The sequence below is a fragment of the Bos mutus genome, chromosome 18 (assembly GCF_027580195.1).
Source record: "Bos mutus isolate GX-2022 chromosome 18, NWIPB_WYAK_1.1, whole genome shotgun sequence".
Taxonomy (NCBI): domain Eukaryota; kingdom Metazoa; phylum Chordata; class Mammalia; order Artiodactyla; family Bovidae; genus Bos; species Bos mutus.
This window is the reverse complement of record NC_091634.1, coordinates 32,478,313-32,498,122: the sequence shown is the minus strand read 5'-3', so window position 1 is coordinate 32,498,122 and position 19,810 is coordinate 32,478,313.

The following is a 19,810-nucleotide window of genomic DNA, read 5'->3' as shown; positions in this document are numbered from 1 at the left end:
GCCCTCTCACTTCACTTACATAATAATACAGTATATAAATGTAACTCTTTAACTCTGGTTTCTAATATTGATGAAAGAGAAATCTTAGCAAAGAGTGCTACTCCTCTGAAGAAAGAAATCACTAATTCACAAGCATCAACAGCAGAGAAAGCATTAATTGCCTATCTTAATAAGGAACTGAAAAAAGAGATAACCACAGATATGTACTGGCAGAGGTATTTATAAATCTAAAAAGAAAGAAAATGTGTGATTTCAGTTTAGTTCAGTTACTCAGTCGTGTCCAACTCTTTGCGACCCCATGAACTGCAGCGTGCCAGGCCTCTCTGTCCATCACCAACTCCTGGAGTCCACCCAAACCCATGTCCATTGAGTCGGTGATGCCATTCAACCATCTCACTCTCTGTTGTCCCCTTCTCCTCCTACCCTCACTCTTTCCCAGCATTAGGGTCTTTTCAAATGAGTCAGCTCTTTGCATCAGGTGGCCAAAGTATTGGAGTTTCAGCTTCAGCATCAGTCCTTCCAATGAACACCCAGGACTGATCTCCTTTAGGATGGACTGGTTGGATCTCCTTGCAGTCCAAGGGACTCTCAAGAGTCTTCTCCAATACCACAGTTCAAAAGCATCAATTCCTCGGCACTCAGCTTTCTTTATAGTCCAACTCTCACATCCATACATGACCACTGAAAAAACCATAGCCTTGACTAGACGGACCTTTGTTGACAAAGTAATGTCTCTGCTTTTTAATATGCTAAGGAGATCAGCCCTGGGATTTCTTTGGAAGGAATGATGCTAAAGCTGAAACTCCAGTACTTTGGCCACCTTATGTGAAGAGTTGACTCACTGGAAAAGGCTCTGATGCTGGGAGGGATTGGGGGCAGGAGGAGAAGGGGACGACAGAGGATGAGATGGCTGGATGGCATTACTGACTCGATGGACGTGAGTCTGAGTGAACTCCAGGAATTGGTGATGGACAAGGAGGCCTGGCGTGCTGCGATTCATGGGGTCACAAAGAGTCGGACATGACTAAGCGACTGAACTGACTGAACTGAACTGAGGTTGGTCATTACTTTCCTTCAAAGGAGTAAGCGTCTTTTAATTTCATGGCTGCAGTCACCATCTGCAGTGATTCTGGAGCCCAGAAAAATAAAGTCAGCCACTGTTTCCCCATCTATTTCCCATGAAGTGATGGGACCAGATGCCATGATCTTAGTTTTCTGAATGTTGAGCTTTAAGCCAACTTTTTCACTCCCCTCTTTCACTTTCATCAAGAGGTTCTTTAGTTCCTCTTCACTTTCTGCCATAAGGGTGGTGTCATCTGCATATCTGTGGTTATCGAGATTTCTCCCAGCAATCTTGATTCCAGCTTGTGCTTCCTCCAGCCCAGAGTTTCTCATGATGCACTCTGCATAAAAGTTAAATAAGCAGGGTGACAATATACATCCTTGACGTACTCCTTTTCCTATTTGGAACCAGTCTGTTGTTCCATATCCAGTTCTAACTGTTGCTTCCTGACCTGCATACGGGTTTCTCAAGAGGCAGGTCAGGTGGTCTGGTATTCCCATCTCTTTCAGAATTTTCCATAGTTTATTGTGATCCACACAGCTTTGGCATAGTGAATTATACGTGTGGTTTAAGAATGCTAAACAAATGCATTTAAAATTCCTAAAGAGAGTTTTTGTCTATCAATATATGAACAAACTGTGTTCACAGTGAGCGCTCAGCTATCAGTGTTTATCCATGGTCACTGCAGGCTGCACTCAGGAGTGAAGTAAAAAACATATTTTTGGTCAGGATATTTATTATTGAAGAAATTGCATTAGCACAAAGGCTAGGTTACTGACTATAAATATTCTACTTGTTATTTAAAAAAGAAAAAAAATAGAAACTCTTCATAATTCTTCATAGGACATCATAGCAGGAACTGCACTTATCCAAGAAACTGTATCATAAACACACAAATCGAGAATTCCGTTATGAGAACAATTTTACTACAAAGTCCAAAAACACAATGAAAAAAAAAAATTAGGTGTATTATCCACAAGGGAAACTATGAGGAGTTTCTGAAGGCCGTGGCAAACTCATCATTTCTCAGTGCCCCTCTTTGTTTATTTATGAATGGGCATAGTTTAGACATCCAGAAGGGAAATCTGGTTTTACTGTGCTCTTAGCATTTGTGGAGAAAAACTATATAGAAGCAGATTTTTTTCTCATGCAGGGAGTTGACATATATCCCTGGCTTTGGCTTAAAATAATTTTCTTTTCTGAAAAACCCATATGCAACAGTCATAGACATTTTGAGGGGTCCAGGATGGAGATGGGCATGGGGCAGGTAACTCTCTACATAGATTTCAAATATGTGCATAAGTGAGAGAGGGAAAATCAACTGGAGAGAGCTGATCACTGGTATTCACGGCTGTGAGCACTGAACAAGAGCTGTCATGCTCCTAACCTAATCTGCAAAATAAAATACAAAGGTATACACACACACACACACACGTATACAGATGAGGAAGAGATGAGAATGGAGTTGAATGTAGGACCAGCTTCATCTCTTCCTTTTTGCTTTTTAACAAATTAACTTTGGCCAGCTTACTTGTTGCTTGTGCTGTTATGTGTTTTCCTGCCCTTAGAATGGTATACTGAGTTTGGGGGAGATTCTTGCATCCCCCATCTCCCTTGGGGGATGATGTGCTTAGACATCTGTTTATGGGGCTGTCTGATAGGGCCTTTGAGAGTTCTTGTTGAAATACACTGGGAGGAAGTAAAAGCTAATCTAAGTTTATCCTGGGAGACTATAAGAAATTCAGAAGCACAAAGTTCCTTCTAGCTCAAATGAAACTGATCATCTTTATGCAAGTAAGGACTTGATTTTATATTGCATGTGTACATACAGAAGCATGGTAGCTGATGGCAAAAACTTTGTGAGTAGTCAGCTGAGTTTAATTAAACTGAAGAGGAGAGTGTCTTGGAAGTGGATAGCCTGATGCTTTCTTTATAATATGGTAATATGCCTTTGAATCATTTAAATCCAGCTTCCCATCATGTTTAGGACAAAACAAGGCTTTGTTTCAGAAGGATGGCTAGGATCCACCTCCTAGAGAATGACTTTGCTTTTAAGTTCCATATTCTCATGCCCTAATTCTTAAGAATTCTAAGTCTATAACTGGACTTCTAAATTTTATTCTTACATTCTACCCTATCTTGACACTCCTCATTTCAGCCAAACAAGCCTTATTCCACTGTTTGGCCCACTAAGAACAGCTTCCCCCTGGGTTTTCAAACCATGCAGGCTCTATTATTGTCTGGGTACCACTTCCATCATAGAGGAAAACCTTACCAACTTCTAGATACAACACAGAGTAAAGAAAAGGAGTTGGAACATTTCCTCCACAATGGATAAAAGTTGATCATGTTAGAATGATGAATGGATGGAAATTATATGTGGGAGTGGGGCAATCTAATCTCTATTACATAAGAATGATGATTTTTCATAGTAGTGTTGCCTATAGTCAAGACTGTGGGGATTTGACTCATTACCTGTGTGGCTTTTAAAAAAGCACTAATTTTCTGTGGCCTTCTTTTTCTTTAATCTGTGTAATGAAGATAATAGTATCTAACTCATATCACTATTATAAGAATTAAATCAGATGATTCATATAAATGTTTTAGCCCTGTGCACAATAAATTCTATTTATTATTTTGGTTATCTATTGCTCATAATAAGTAATCTAATATTTAGTGGCTTTGTACAACAATTTTTTACTTCTAACAGTCCTGAGAAATGCTTTCTCAACTGGGAATGCTTTTGGAATCTCTCTTGGAAGTTCAGTTACATGGCAGCTCTGGATAGAACCATCTCAAGGCTTGACTGGGCTGAGCATCCAAGAGACTTTTTCCCTTGGGTGCTAGGTAGCTTATGATGACAGTACGCTGGGAAGTCAGCTCATGTTGTCAACCAAAGTGCCCCTGCCAAGTCTCTCAATGTGGCTTAGATTTCTCCCTGCATGACAGCTAGTTTCTAAGAGGCAATATGCAAAATTTGAAACAGGCAAAAGGCACACATTATTTTAAAGACCTAGCCTCAGAATTCCCAAAACAATATGTCTGTAGTATTTTATTTGATAAGTAAGCTATTAAAGCCAGTCCGTATTCAAAGAGAGGAAAATTAGACTCTGTATCTTAAAATGAAAAGCAAATATACATCTGGGGAAGGAAGGTATTGACAGCCACCATTTTTTTGGATAGTATCTATAAAATCAATAATATGTTAATAATAATAAAAAATTGTTCCTGTTAATAAAAATACTGGTAATAGTTATTAACTTCGGAACCTCAATTTTTTAATTTGTAAAATGAAATTTTCATGAGATCATATATGTAAAGTTCTTGGGACATTTCCAAGAGTTTAATATAAAAGTGTTCCATAAATGATATTTGTTACTTTAAGAAGTATTCTTACTTGGATATTAATCATCACAAGTATCTAAGAAATGAGGATTTTAGGAATTTTTTTCTGTTTTTAATGGAACTTATTTCCTTGTAGTATATTTATTACTGGACTTAGAAAATAAATTGATTTAATACATCAATCTTAACTTGTTGAATGTGACAAACCACAACAAGATAAATTTTAGATATTAAAACAAGCTGACTTCTATATTTCATCAGAAAAATGCTTTCTAAAAATTTTAAAAGTAATATTTCACATAATTAAATATTTTTAAATCTCATTTTTAAATACAGTGATAATATACCACATTCCAGTATAGAATTAAAAAAATAAACACAAAATATGGAAAATATCAGAGAAGGCAATGGCACCCCACTCCAGTACTCTTGCCTGGAAAATCCCATGGATGGAGGAACCTGGTAGGCTGCGGTCCATGGGGTCGCTAAGAGAGCGACTTCACTTTCAGTTTTCATTTTCAAGCATTGGAGAAGGAAATGGCAACCCACTCCAGTGTTCTTGCCTGGAGAATCTCAGGGGTGGGGGAGTCTGGTGGGCTGATGTCTATGGGATCACACAGAGTCAGACACGACTGAAGCGACTTAGCAGCAGCAGCAGCACCATGGAAAATATGCATTATGATGTTTTACAATAATTTGCCTAGTCATTACATTAGACATTTTCAAGAATCAATATTTTATTTCTTTGTATTTTAAAATACTGTTTAAAATGAGCCATGAGTTTTCCAGGCACAGTATTTTTAAATTTTGAGGACGCAATTATTATTTTGTTCATCTCTTAGGTTTTGTTTGATCAAAAACCCTTCCCTTCAACTATCCTCTTACATAGAATCTTGTTATTACTACATATAGATGTAATGTCACTGTGAACACCCACTACTACCCCAAGGAAAGGAATGGAAAAGATGTTGCCTAAGCTGACAGAGGTTTCCTAGACCCTCTTTGAGGAACTGCCTGGAGGACATCAATAAACAGAAGAAGAGGCAGCCCTATTACCTCTGGCCATTCAGTGCAGAGTCAACCTTTAACCAGACTAGCAGGCTTTTAGTTGATTAATATTTTAATTCTGCAGCACAGAAATTACAAATTGAAAATATCTATTAGGTCATCTAGCTTGGCACTTCCACAATTACAATATGCATTATGACATGTAATTATCATCAGTGAGAGGAGAGGTAAAATATCTGACCTCTGCCATCTACCATGACATGTTCTAATTTTCCTTGGTCGGTAAAACCATCACTGTATGTGTATACATATATACATATATGTGTGTGTGTGTGTGTGTGTATGTATGTGTGTATATGTGTGTATATATATATATATATATCTTACTTCTCTTTTCCCCTTATCCTATATTATTTCCCCATAATTCTTGGCTCATAAATTTAAGTAGGGAATAGGTCTCAAAATGTAAGAAACATTCATCTGAGATTGTCAGCCTTTTGTAACTCGGGTCCACCCACACATTAAGCAATCTAATTATGACTCCTTTCCATATCCTGGGTTTTACTTAGCCAGTTTTCCTGCTAAGACGGTTTACTTCTCTTAACCCAAACAATTTGTTCTAGTCCAGGTCCATATCCCACGTAAGAACGACTGCAATAGCACCTAACTGATCTTCCCCTTTAGTGATATCAGTTTAATTGAATCTAAAGGTGTCTAAAATATAAACACAAAAGCAGGTATGCTAAAGAATCACAATGAGTGTTATCTGTGACTCATTTTCCATTTCCTTTTGCACATATTCAGCTCCAAGCTCTCTAACTTCGTTTGTCCTTTTTCGGGGAAGCATTTTGCTTTTGTGGCTGGCCCCTTGCCATCATTCTGATGTCCATAGCATCATTAAAATGCCACTTCCTTAAAGTGGACTTCCTTGGCCTTCCCTGGTTGACTCAGATGGTAAAGAATCTGCCTGCCAACGCAGGAGATCTGGGTTCGATCACTGGGTTGGGAAGATCACCTGGAGAATGGCTATCCTCTCCAGTATTCTTGCCTGGAAAATCCCATGGACTGACAAGCCTGGTGAGCTACAGTCCATCGGGTTGCAAAGAGCTGAACAGGACCAAGTGACTAACTTTGTCACACTGTCCTTGGCCTATAGCAGTGTCCTTTACCTATAGCAATGTTCAGTCATTTTTATGACATGTAACTTATTCTTCATTATATCATTGAATCATTATATTTATTCATTTGATTACTGTTGACTCTCCAAATAGAATGTAGTATACTCCAAAGTGTTTTAGCTTTTTTTTTTTTTTAACCACCAGTTCCTAGGTCTCTACCAGACATAATTCAATGTGTGTATAATGAACATATGAATCAATGGACAAAATAACATAGTTTGAGATTACACCTACAAGAGTTTCAAGATTCACCCACTTAGATAAAGTAGATACTGTGGTTCTCACATGGGCTATGGACCCTGAGGCCATGATAAGTAACCACATGCTGTGGATTTCTTGAGCCTCAGCAAATTTTACAGTGAGATATACAGTCCATTGCCAAATAAAAGAGTAAAAACATGCTTCCCAGATAAGTTTTTAAATGGCTAATAAAACTAAAAACCATTTTCTTATTAACTTGAATCAATAAAATAGAACCTTGAAATGGAAAAATGCATACTATATCATGGTGTTCTAAAGACACCACCATGCTGGAGCGGGGATAGGCTACCCACTCCAATATTCTTGGGCTTCCCTGGTGGTTCAGATGGTAAAGAACCCGGGGGACCTGGGTTTGATCCCTGGATTGGGGAGATCCCTGGAGGAGGGCATGGCAACCCACTCTAGTACTCTTGCCTGGAGAATCCCCAAGGATAGAGGAGCCTGGCAGGCTACAGCCCACAGGGTCACAAAGAGTCGGACATGGCTGAGCAACTAAGCACAGCATAGCACATGCTGGGGAGAGTATGAGAAAAGGCCAAGAAGAGGATCAAGTTAGTGTTTGGATCCCAGTTTTTCCCTTTAAAGTGACTGACGTTGGGTTACTACTATCTATAGTTTACTATAGATATCTATCTATACTACTATCTATAGTTACTACTGTCTATACTTTCCCCACGTACATTCTCAAAGGATTTTTTGGTAAGGATTGTATGAAACAGGTTAAGCTGGTTCCAAGAAGGGACTAAATTATCAATTCCTTTCTTTGTACCTTCAATACTCAGTGTTATGGGCTGAATTATGTCCCCCAAAGATATGTTGATGCTGTCAGCCTCAGTACCTAAGAATGTGACCTTCTTTGGAACTAGAGTCATTGCAGATGTAATTAGTTATGATTAGGTCATGCGTCCATGCTCAGTGGCTCAGTTGGGTCTGACTCCTTGCAACCCCATGGACTGTAGATTCCAGGCTCCTCTGTCCGTGGTATTTCCTAGGCAAGAATACTGGAGTGGGTTGCCATTTCCTCCTTCAGGGTATCTTCCCGAGCCAAGGATCAAAGCTGCGTCTCTTGCACTTCCTGCGTTGGCAGGTGGATTCTTTACCACTATACTACCTGGGAAGCAAAGGATGAGATCATACTGGGCAACAGTAAGCCTTTTATCAATATGCCCAGTGTCCTTATAAAATGATATGAGGACACACACACACAGAATGTCATGTCAAGATAGATGCAAAGGTTGGCATTATGTAGCTGCAAGCTAAGAAATGCCAAATATTGCTGGTAACAAGAGAAGGTAAGTAAAAGACATGGATAGATTCTAGTCTAGAGTCTTTCCCTAGAGAATGTGGCCCTGCTGACACCTTGATTCTGGATTTCTAGATTCTATAAATGTGATAAAATAAATTTTGTTCTTTTAAGCTGCTCAGTTTGGTGTACTTGGTTATCACAGTCCTAGGAAAAAATACAACCAGGAAGACAGTTGCTGGACTATGTTTCCAGGTAGAAACATCTCTAATCTCTCAGTTTCATCTCATGACTCTTCATCACAACCTTTTTATCATCTCAAACATTTATTTCATTTTATAGTATTTATAACCCTCAGACATTAGACAGTTATGAGTCTTGGTTTTTTTTTCATAGCACATATTTAATTGCTGTAATATCACACCATAAATCAATATCTCAAGTCCCTGAAACATTTCTAATGCCAGTTGTGCAAAGTTTCTGTATGGCAGGGAAGTAGTAATGAATTGCCTCCAACAGAAAAATGTCACCAAGCTCTAGTCTCTGATATATTTAAACAGATATGACTGCCTCCTTGCCATACATCATAAAGCATACCTGAAAAAGATATGTCACGTGTCTTCTTCTTTTTTTTCTTACCAGTTTGAGGCTTTAGACATATTTCTCATGGACTGGAATCCAGCTTATAGACAATGTGATTTGCAATGTATTTATCTTTATGGGGACACATGTTTTGCTTCCAAAAGTACTACACATTGATTTGTTATTTTTAGTTCTCGAAGGCTGTTTGGAAAAGTAGTTGAGGATCATTTTTTAAAATAGTTTCTGGATAGTCTTTCACTTGATTTTCTTTTGCTACCATTTGGTGTCAGAAATTTCCATAAGATGATGCTTTATTGCTCTTTCACTGAAAAAGTCAGACAGATTCATATTTTAGACTGATTTATCCTGGACTTCAAACCAGCAATGCCTGAAAGAGAATTATTCTTCCCTTCTGACAATGTGGCATGCCCACCAAATGGTTTCTAGGAACAGTCATCAGCAATAAATGATTCAAGTGCCAGGCACTGTGCTAGGAGCCAGCATCCTATCAGAAAACAAGCAGGAACCTTCCTTGACAGAGCTTCACTGTCTAACCAGAAACAGAGACAGGAAGTACCTAATCACTAGTGTGTGAAACTTTGCAGCAGGAATAATGATAGAGAAAATATAAATGTATTCACAAAATAGAAAACACTGGTCAAAGATTTGTTTGAATAAATGATTAAATGATGTTTAAGCTAAGGTTTCAAGGTAAATAAGTATTAATTGGGTAATAGATTTTCATAACTTATGTACTGGTGATTTTTACCATTATTTTCAAGTGAGAAAAAACATGTCATATAAATTTTCTAAGATAGTGGCAAAATTAGGGCTCCTAGGAGACCTTCACAGCACAAAATCTTGACCACTCCATCACCCTCATATGCTGTCTACTACTGGAAAGGTTTTCTTAATTTTTACTAAAGGCTCATCTCAAGAGACACAAATAGAAAAGACTTGCAGATCATGACTGAACTCCTGCAAATCTCTTAGCTCTTTTTCATGGGTTGTATCCTTCATATGTATGTGTGTGTGCTCAGTAACTACATTGTGTCCTACTCTTTGTGACCTCATGGACTATAGATTACCAAGCTCCTCTGTCCATGGAATTCTCCAGGCAAGAATACTGGAGTGGGTTGCCATTTCCTCCTCCAGGGGATCTTCCCGACCCAGGGATGGAACCTGCATCTCCTGCATTGCAGGTGGATTCTTTACCACTGAGCCACCGGGAAGCCCATAAATATATATATATACACACACATATATACATATATCATATCATACATGTATATCACTCATATATATATATATATATACGTATACACATACATACAGTAGAGGCAGTACTAGCACTGCATCATGTCTGAGAAGAGATTGAACTGAGATCCAGGATTATTCCAGGGTACACAGCCAAGACTGAGACCTGTCGATCTCTTCTGGAGGCAGGGGTGGGTATGTCTCCTGTAGTATCCTGGTCAGACTAGCCTGCTGACTGTGGCTAGAGGGGTTGAAAACACCTGTAGGTTGTTCCAGGATTTTCTGAGATGGGCAGGGGAATCTCCTACTAGATCCCTGGTCCTACAGTACCCCTGTGGACTGTGCCTGGGAGGAGCTGGAATCAAGTGTGGGGCCCTTTCGAGGATCTCTGTGAGTGCAGATGGACTGTCTCTTGCAAAAATTCTCACTTACATTTTTTGGCTAGAATGTGCTCATTACTGAAAACAAAACACAACTTGTTTCTCTAAACTTAGTAACTTTTTTCAGTGAAATTTCACATAATCTTCATCCTGATTACTCTTCAATGCTATTAATTTGAGCTACAAAGATATCACCTTAAGAATTTTTCATTTCAAAGAGAGAAAGGAACCTGTTCAAAAAGTTAGTGCATACAGATGAGAAAAGAAAAAACAACAACAACAACAAACAGATATCTAGGGGCAGCAAAAACTGGCTCTGTAAGAACAAAGTTAAAAAAAAAAAAAGATAAGACAATGTTCCCCCAACCCAATAACACAACACTTGCTGGTAGCATCACTTTACTCTCGCATTTAATGAAAAATGTGCATTTACCATAGCAGCCCCTGCAAGACATGTTACATTTTGCACTTCAGAGACATGAAGAGATAAATGCAGATGAGGTCTCTTACAGCAAACAATTTATTTTTATGAAGCATTTTCCCATATGGAAGACTAAAATTTGACATCTCTCAAGAGTACCTTTCCCAGCAATGTTGACACCATGTAGAAAAGGAACAAATGATTCCCTGGGGTGACTTTGCCAATATAAATGCTTTTCTGTTTTTATAAAGTGTTTTACTTTATAGTGTTGCATAAAGAAACTTGGCCAGAATATATCTTAGAACCACAAAGAACTACATCATCTATTTCCTTCCGTCTCTTGGACCTTGTTGGGTGCTACCTTTCCTGCTGGTGTCCCCCCTTCTACATCTAGAAGAATATCAAACCTTGACCTTGTCATTTCCTTTGGGCTGGAAAACTCTCGGTCTGGCATGTGGCTCTTTATATTCTCTATTGTCAACCCTCTTTGTTTCATTCATAGCATTATACATATCTGAACTTTATTTGTTCCTTTAACAATAGCATCTTTCTACAAGGACAGGGTAATACCTTGCTTTTGTGCCATTATTTGGCGCAATACTGAGCACATTTTAAGCATTCATTATGTAGAGTATTTATTAAATTAAGACAATTCCTTAATTCATTTTTCTGTTGAATTATCAAATACATAACTCCCTAATACCTTTTCTGATCACTCTTTCTCTCTCTGTAGAATCATCTTTCAAAAATCACCAATTCCCACCTTATGTTCCAGGTGGACAATGCATCATTGCTACCAACATGACAAGTTCTCTTTTTCTTTCTACATTTCTACAAAAGCTGTTCCATCTCCTGGGAAGTCTCTTGACATTTCTTGAACAAGCTAACTGGTACTCATCCATCACGTGTTAACTCAATTGTTACTTTTTCTTCCTCACTGTTCCTTTAACTTCTCTGAGTTATGAGCCACATAACCATTTTCCCCCAGGAAAATCCAAGTCTATTTTGATAAGGTGTGGGTGGGTACATGCTAAGTCGTTTCAGTCTTGTCTAACTCTTTGTGATGGTATGGGCAGTAGCCTGCAAGGTACCTCTGTCCATGGGATTCTCCAGGCAAGAATACTGGAGTGGTTTGCCATTTCTTCCTCCAGAGTATCTTTCTTACCCTGGGATCAAATCCAGATATCCTGTATTACAGATGGATTCTTTACCATCTGAGCCATTAGGGAAGACTCCCTTTAATCAAACCTTTATAATAAATCTTCAGAGAGTGAGTGTAGGCATGCACAGTGATGGGAACATGCACGCCAGCCACGCAGAGGATGTTGGACTCCAGCTACTGTGGTGGGCCACAGATCCATGCTTGGGCTCCCTGCCTTAGAAGTTTGGAGTTGAATTCCAGGAAGTGGGAGCTGCAGGCTCACTCCATGTGGCCTATGCCCTGTTTTGGGTACAAGATGGTGGAGTAGAAGGATGTGTACTCACCTTCTCCTGTGAGAACTCCAAAACTGCAACCAACCACTGAACAACCATCGACAAGAGAATGTTGGATCCCACCAAAAAATGATACTGCACACCCAAGAGCAAAGGAGAAGCCCCAACAAGACAGTAGGAGGGACAAAATCCCATTTAGAACAAAACCCCATACCCAACAGAGACACTCAGAGGGCTCAAACAAACCTTATGCATATCAGGACCCAGGGACCCCCACAAACGACTGAGCCAGAACTGCCTTTGACTGTTTGAATGTCTCCTGTGGAGGCACGGGTCAGCAGTGGCCTGCCATGGAGACAGGGGCTCTGGCTATAGCAGACCTGGGAGGGACAGCGTGTGAGCCCCACCATAGAGCCACCAAGCAGACAACCCACAAACTGGCAAACAATTATACCAAAGAAGTTCTCACACTCTTGCCAAAGTTTTAGGGTCGAGAACAGATTTCCCAACCTGGGAAGTGCTACACTCAATATGCCAGCAAATTTGGAAAACTCACCAATGACCACAGGACTGGAAAAGGTCAGTGTTCATTTCAATTCCAAAGAAAGGCAATGCCAATGAATGTTCAAACTACCACACAGTTGCCCGCACCTCACATGTTAGCAGAGTAATGCTCAAAATTCTCCAAGTAAGGCTTCAAGAGTATGAGAACCGAGAACTTAAAGATGTTCAAGCTGGATTTAGAAAAAGTAGAGGAACCAGAGATCAAATTGCCAATATCTGTTGAATCAGAGAAAAAGCAAGAGAATTCCAGAAAAACATCTGTTTCTGCTTCATTGACTATGTATGCTAAAGCCTTTGACCGTGTGGATGACAACAAACTGGGGAAAATTCTTCAAGAGATGAGAATACCAGACCACCAGATCTGCCTCCTGAGAAATCTATATGCAGCTCAAGAAGCAACAGTTAGTACTGGACACGGAACAACAGGCTGGTTCCAAATTGGGAAAGGAGTACGTCAAGGCTGATTATTGTCACCCTGCTTATTTAACGTATATACAGAGTACATGATGCAAAATGCTGGGCTGTATAAAGCACAAGCTGGAATCAAGGTTGCAGACAGAAATATCAATAACCTCAGATATGCAGATGACACCACCCTTATGGCTGAAAGTGAAGAAGAACTAAAGAGCCTCTTGATGAAAGTCAAAGAGGAGACTGAAAAAAAAAAAAGGGCTTAAAACTCAACATTCAAACAATGAAGATTATGGCATTCAGTCCCATCACTTCATGGCAAATAGATGGGGAAACAATGGAAACAGTGATAAATTTATTTTCATGGGCTCCAAAATTACTGCAGATTGTGACTGCAGTCATGAAATTAAAAGACACTTGCTCCTTGGGATAAAAGCTATGACCAACCTAGACAGAATATTAAAAAGCAGAGACATTATTTTAGTGACAAATTTCCATACAGTCAAAACACTGGTTTTTTTAGTAGTCATGTGTGGATGTGAGAGTTGGACCATAAATCTGACCACTGAAGAACTGATGCTTTTGACCTGTGTTGTTGGAGACGACTGTTGAGAGTCCCTTGGACTGCGAGGAGATCAAACCAGTCAATCCTAAAGGAAATCAGTCCTAAATATTCATTGGAAGGACTGATGCTGAAGCTGAAACTCCAGTACTTTGGCTACCTGATGTGAAGAATTGACATTAAAAAAGACCCTAATCCTGAGAAAGATTGAAGGCAAGAGAAGGGGACAACAGAAAATGAGATGGTTGGATGACATCACCGACTCAATGGACATGAGTCTGAGCAAGATCTGGGAGATGGTGATGGACAGGGAAGCCTGGCATGCTGCAGTCCATGGGGTTGCAAAGAGTTGGACATGACTGAGGGACTGAATTGAATTGAAAAATAAAACTTCATTCCTTTAAAACATGCTTGCTGCTGCTGCTGCTAAGTCACTTCAGTCGTGTCCGACTCTGTGCGACCCCATAGACAGCAGCCCACCAGGCTCCGCCATTCCTGGGATTCTCCAGGCAAGAACACTGGAGTGGGTTGCCATTTCCTTCTCCAATGCATGAAACTGAAAAGTGAAAGTGAAGTCGCTCAATAGTGTCTGACTCTTAGTGACCCCATGGACTGTAGCCCACCAGGCTCCATCTATGGGATTTTCCAGGCAAGAGTACTGGAGTGGAGTGCATTGCCTTCTCCATAAAACATGCTTGCTGCTGCTGCTGCTAAGTCACTTCAGTCATGTCCGACTCTGTGTGACCCCATAGACAGCAGCCCATCAGGCTCCTCCATCCCTGGGATTCTCCAGGCAAGAACACTGGAGTGGGTTGCCATTTCCTTCTCCAATGCATGAAAGTGAAAAGTGAAAGTGAAGTCGCTCAGTCATGTCCGACTCTTAGCGACCCCATGGACTACAGCCTACCAGGTTCCTCGGTCCATGGGATTTTCCAGGCAAGAGTCCTGGAGTGGGGTGCCAATGTCTTCTCCAAAACATGCTTACACCTTGTCATATCACACTTCCTGCATTAAGATAATTGAACTACACATTCTGTGTCTGTCTTTTCCCTTTTCATATTTTTAAAACTTTGATCCTTAAAAACAACATGGAGGACTTATATAAGTACTCAGATTTCTAGATTCTAATGTGGTAGAATAAATTATAGAATCTATTTTGATAATAAGAAAGATTTATCCTCAAAATTAACGAGTTGTATAAGATAATGATATTTAAAAGTTCTTCTGTGTATTATAGTATTACTTTATTTTTCTAAGAACCAAACTGTCATCTCCATCTTGCCATAGCAGCACAATACCATGTATTTAAGAATGGAGGTCTTAAGCATATGGCCTTCCCATGTGGCCCTAGTGGTAAAGAACCTGCCTGCCAACGCAGGAGACGTAAGAGACAGGGTTTAATCCCTGGGTTGGGAAGATCCCCTAGAGAAGGATGTGGCAACTGAATCCAGTATTCTTGCCTGGAGAATCCCGTGGACAGAGGAACCTGGCGGGCTATGGTCTATAGGGTGGCAAGGAGTTGGACGTGACTGAAGCTACTTAGCATGCATGTATGCACGTCTTCAGCTTATACTTAAAACTGGTAACAGGAATGATTTTTTTTTTTTTTTACAACAGTTGAAAGAAATAGTCATTTTCTTAACCACTGAGCTAACGAGCTCATTAGCTAATCTGAATGAGTTAGCTAGGTCACACGTGGCTCCCTTTCCTCCTTCCCTGCTGCTGCTGCTGCTGCTAAGTCGCTTCAGTCGTGTCTGACTCTGTGCGACCCCATAGACGGCAGCCCACCAGGCTCTGCCATCCCTGGGATTCTCCAGGCAAGAACACTGGAGTGGATTGCCATTTCCTTCTCCAATGCATGAAAGTGAAAAGTGAAAGTGAAGTCGCTCATTCGTGTCCGACTCCTAGCGACGCCATGGACTGCAGCCTACCAGGTTCCTCTGTCCATGGGATTTTCCAGGCAAGAGTGCTGGAGTGGGGTGCCATTGCCTTCTCCATCCTCCCTCCCTACCTCATCGTAAAAGAGGACTTGTGGCTTCTCTTTCTTACTCCTGTTACTACTACCACTGCCACTCACCAGAACCACTTTTTTCTTCTTTATCACTGGAGGTATAATTTATTTATTAAATCTTGTGCTTCCAAAATATTATCACATCTAGTTCCCATAGGAAAAGTTTTATTATTATTATCAGGAAATTTTTATTATCTAAAAAATGGTGCTTTGAAGTGAAATGTACTCAATTCATGTTATTTACAATAGTTACGTGCTTTAACATCTGTGTGAACCCTGAATTAGCAAACTAAACCACTGCTCCTAGGAGAATTACAGAATTAGCTTCCTCTGAGCCCCTGGCAACAATAATTCTGTACACCAATTAGTAAATAACCTTGTTTATGTGTATATGTTTAAAGACACCGTATTTAATATATATATTTCTCAGTCATGTCCAACTGTTTGTGACCCCAAGGACTACAGCCTTCCAGGCTCCTCTGTCTATGGAATTTTCCAGGCAAGAATACAGGAGTACGTTGCTGTTCCCTATTCCAGGGGATCTTCTCCACCCAGAAATCAAACCTGTGTCTCCTGCATTGGCAGGTGATGTACCATTTGAACATCTTTTCATGGTATACGTTGTAAGTGTATGAGCTATCATAGATGGTCATGTAGAAAAGAATGATTATAAATACATCTTAAAATGGTAATACTGTACGTATTATTTTGTTTTTTGAAATTTTACTTGCAATGTGTCCTGATATTCCACATCAGCAACAAGAAACAGCTATATATATTATATATAAACACACACTCTTATTTTGATGCCTATATTTTATTCCACTTTACAAATGCATTTGATTAATTTTGTCCAGTTCCTATTTTTGAACTTTCAAAGATTTTCCTATTTATCCTATTAGAATGCACACCTTTACTAATTGATTAAAAAAAAAAATTTATACCTGATTTTTCCTTCAGTGGATCTGCTGGGTCCAAATATCTATACAGTTTAGAATTATGATGTGCATTCTTGTACTGTCCCATTTAAGTACTTTAATAAATATATGCTCTTTATAGAATTATGAAAACATATATTTTACAGAACATGAAACAGACACTACAGTAAGCTATATCAGATATACCATTTCAAGTTTTAGGCTTATCCAGTTACTACTGAAGGTGAACATTTTTTCATTTGACCATTTAATTATTCTTTTGCAAAATGCTTGTTTATGCCCTTTGACATGTGGCGTGCTCTTTTTATCTAATATGCCAGATAATTTTAACTTTTTAACTGTTTTAAGTCAAGTTATTTAAATAAGGACTGTCCTGGTTGCTCAGTGATAAAGAATCCACCTGTAATTCAGAAGATGCATGCAGGAGATGCGGGCTCAATTTCCAGTTTGGGAAGATCCCCTGGAGAAGGAAATGGCAACCCACTCCAGTATTCTTGCCTGGAGAATCCCATGGATGGAGGAGCCTGGTGGGCTGTAGACCACAGGGCCAGAAAGAGTCAGACATGACTGGGCGACTAAACAACAACAATTTGAATTATAATTTATACTCAGTAAAATTCACTCTATTTAAAATTGTATGAGTTTTGACAGACTTACATAGTTCTATAAACAATTACCACAGTCAAGGTATAGAACAGTCCATCATTTCGAAAAATCCCTTCTGCTAAGTCGCTTCAGTCGTGTCTGACTCTGTGCGACCCCATAGATGGCAGCCCACTAGGCTCCTCTGTCCCTGGGATTCTCCAGGCAAGAGTACTGGAGTGGGTTGCCATTTCCTTCTCCAATGCATGAAACTGAAAAGTGAAAGTGAAGTTGCTCAGTCGTGTCCGACTCTTAGCGACCCTATGGCTGCAGCCCACCAGGCTCCTCTGACCATGGGATTTTCCAGGCAAGAGTGCTGGAGTGGGGTGCCATTGCCTTCTCTGGAAAAATCCCTCATGTCCAGTTTTAATCAACCTCTCCTCCCATCGCTAACGTCTGCAAACAGGAATTTGTTATCCATATAGTTTTGTCCTTACAAGAAGGTCATATGAAGAAAGTCACAGAATCCATTTTTAGAGTCCACCTTCTTTTCCTTAACATAATTCATCTGAAATTCATCCATGTTATTCTGTACATCAGTAATTCTGTCCTTATTGATTGACTGATTAATCACTTAGTGGTTTTCCACTGAATGCTATTCTATGGATTTCATTTTTATACTTTTATCAGTTGGAAGACACTTGAGTTTTATCCAGTTTCTGATAATTACGATAAAGCTCTAGAAACATTTACATGCAGGTTTCTATGTGAACATATGTTTTCATTTCACTTGGTTAAATAATTAGGAATGGAATTGCTCAGTAATATGTGTATGCATCACTTAATATTTTGCTGCTATCAATTTTTAAGTAAAATATAGTTGACATCAATTCTACGTTAGTTTCAGGTATACTACATAGTAATTTTTTAATGCATTTCTACTTTACTGAAAATCAAGATTTGGGGTTTTGCAAAATCTGCAGCTTGAAGATAACAATTTTCCTTTTTTAAAAAATTAAAGCATAGTCGATTTACAATAATGTGTTAGTTTCTGGTGTACAGCAAAGTGGTTCGGTTTTACATATATATATATGCATAGTCTTTTTTCATATTCTTTTTCATTATAGTTTATTACAGTATAATGAATACAGTTCCATGTGCTATACAGTAGGACCTTGTTGTTTATTTTATATCTAGTAGTTTGTCTCTGCTAATCCCAAACTCCTAATTTTATCCTTCCAATTCCCTTTGCCCTTCAGTAACCATATGTTTGTTTTCTATATCTGTAAGTCTGCACTTCTGAAATATTAGAGAGAGGAGGTAACCTGTATTTAGTGTTTTGACAGGGATAAATGTGCTTAATAGTTCCCTACTTGTGGCTCAGATGGTATAGAATCTGCCTGAAAAGTGGGAGACCTGGGTTTAATTCCTGAGATAGGAAGATTCCCTTGAGTAGGAAATGGCAACCCATCCCAGTATTCTTGCCTGGAGAATCCCATGTGCAGAGGAGCCTGGCAGGCTACAGTCCATGGGATCACAAAGAGTCGGAAACAACTGAAAGACTAAGCACAAATGTGTTTTATGTTTACTTAATGCTTACCTAATAATTTTAAATAAAATTCTATTTAAATTTATGTAAAACAAAATTTTGTTTATCACTACCTGTTCTGGGCTGAGTTGTGTTCCCTACAAAAATTCGGAGGTTGAAATCCTAAGCCCTAGGATGTCAGAATGGGACCTATTGGGATGATTAAGATGGGTCCTAATTGAATGATTCTTGTACCTCATGCGAAGAGTTGACTCATTGGAAAAAACTCTGATGCTGGGAGGGATTGGGGGCGGGAGGAGAAGGGGACAACAGAGGATGAGATGGCTGGATGGCATCACCGACTTGATGGACATGAGTTTGGGTAAATTCTGGGAGTTGGTGATAGACAGGGAGGCCTGGAGTGCTGCGATTCATGGGGTCTCAAAGAGTCGGACACGACTGAGCAACTGAACTGAACTGAACTGTCCTTATAAGAAATGGAAATTTGGACGCAGACCTGTACAGAGTGAAGCAATGTGAAGACAAAGGGAGAGGCTATCTATAAGCCAAGGAGAAACAGAACATTCCCTCATGACCATTAGGAACCAATCCTGCTGACACCTTGATCCTGGATTCCAGCCTCCAGAACTGTGAGAATATAAATCTTCCCTGCGGTTTAAGCCACCACATCTGTTGCGCTTTGTCACAATAGCCTTCACAAACAAAACCTCTACTCTAATTGCAAAAGCATTTTCACTTGCCATATAGAAAACAATTACTAAAAATAAATATAAACCTACTAAAATGTTGAGTAGTACCTTGAAGGAGTTAAAAAAAAAAATCCTTGTCTCTCAGACTTTGACAATTCACACTGGGTAAAAGGACTTTGGAACATCCTCTAAGAAAATAAGTGTTTACACCTAGTTGGAACACACACACCAGGGCACAATGCCTTTTCCCAAGCAGCTGCTTCTTCCTTTGACACTGCATTCATTCAACTCAGTACACTTGGAACTGTGTCAGGCTCTGCATTCATTGTGCG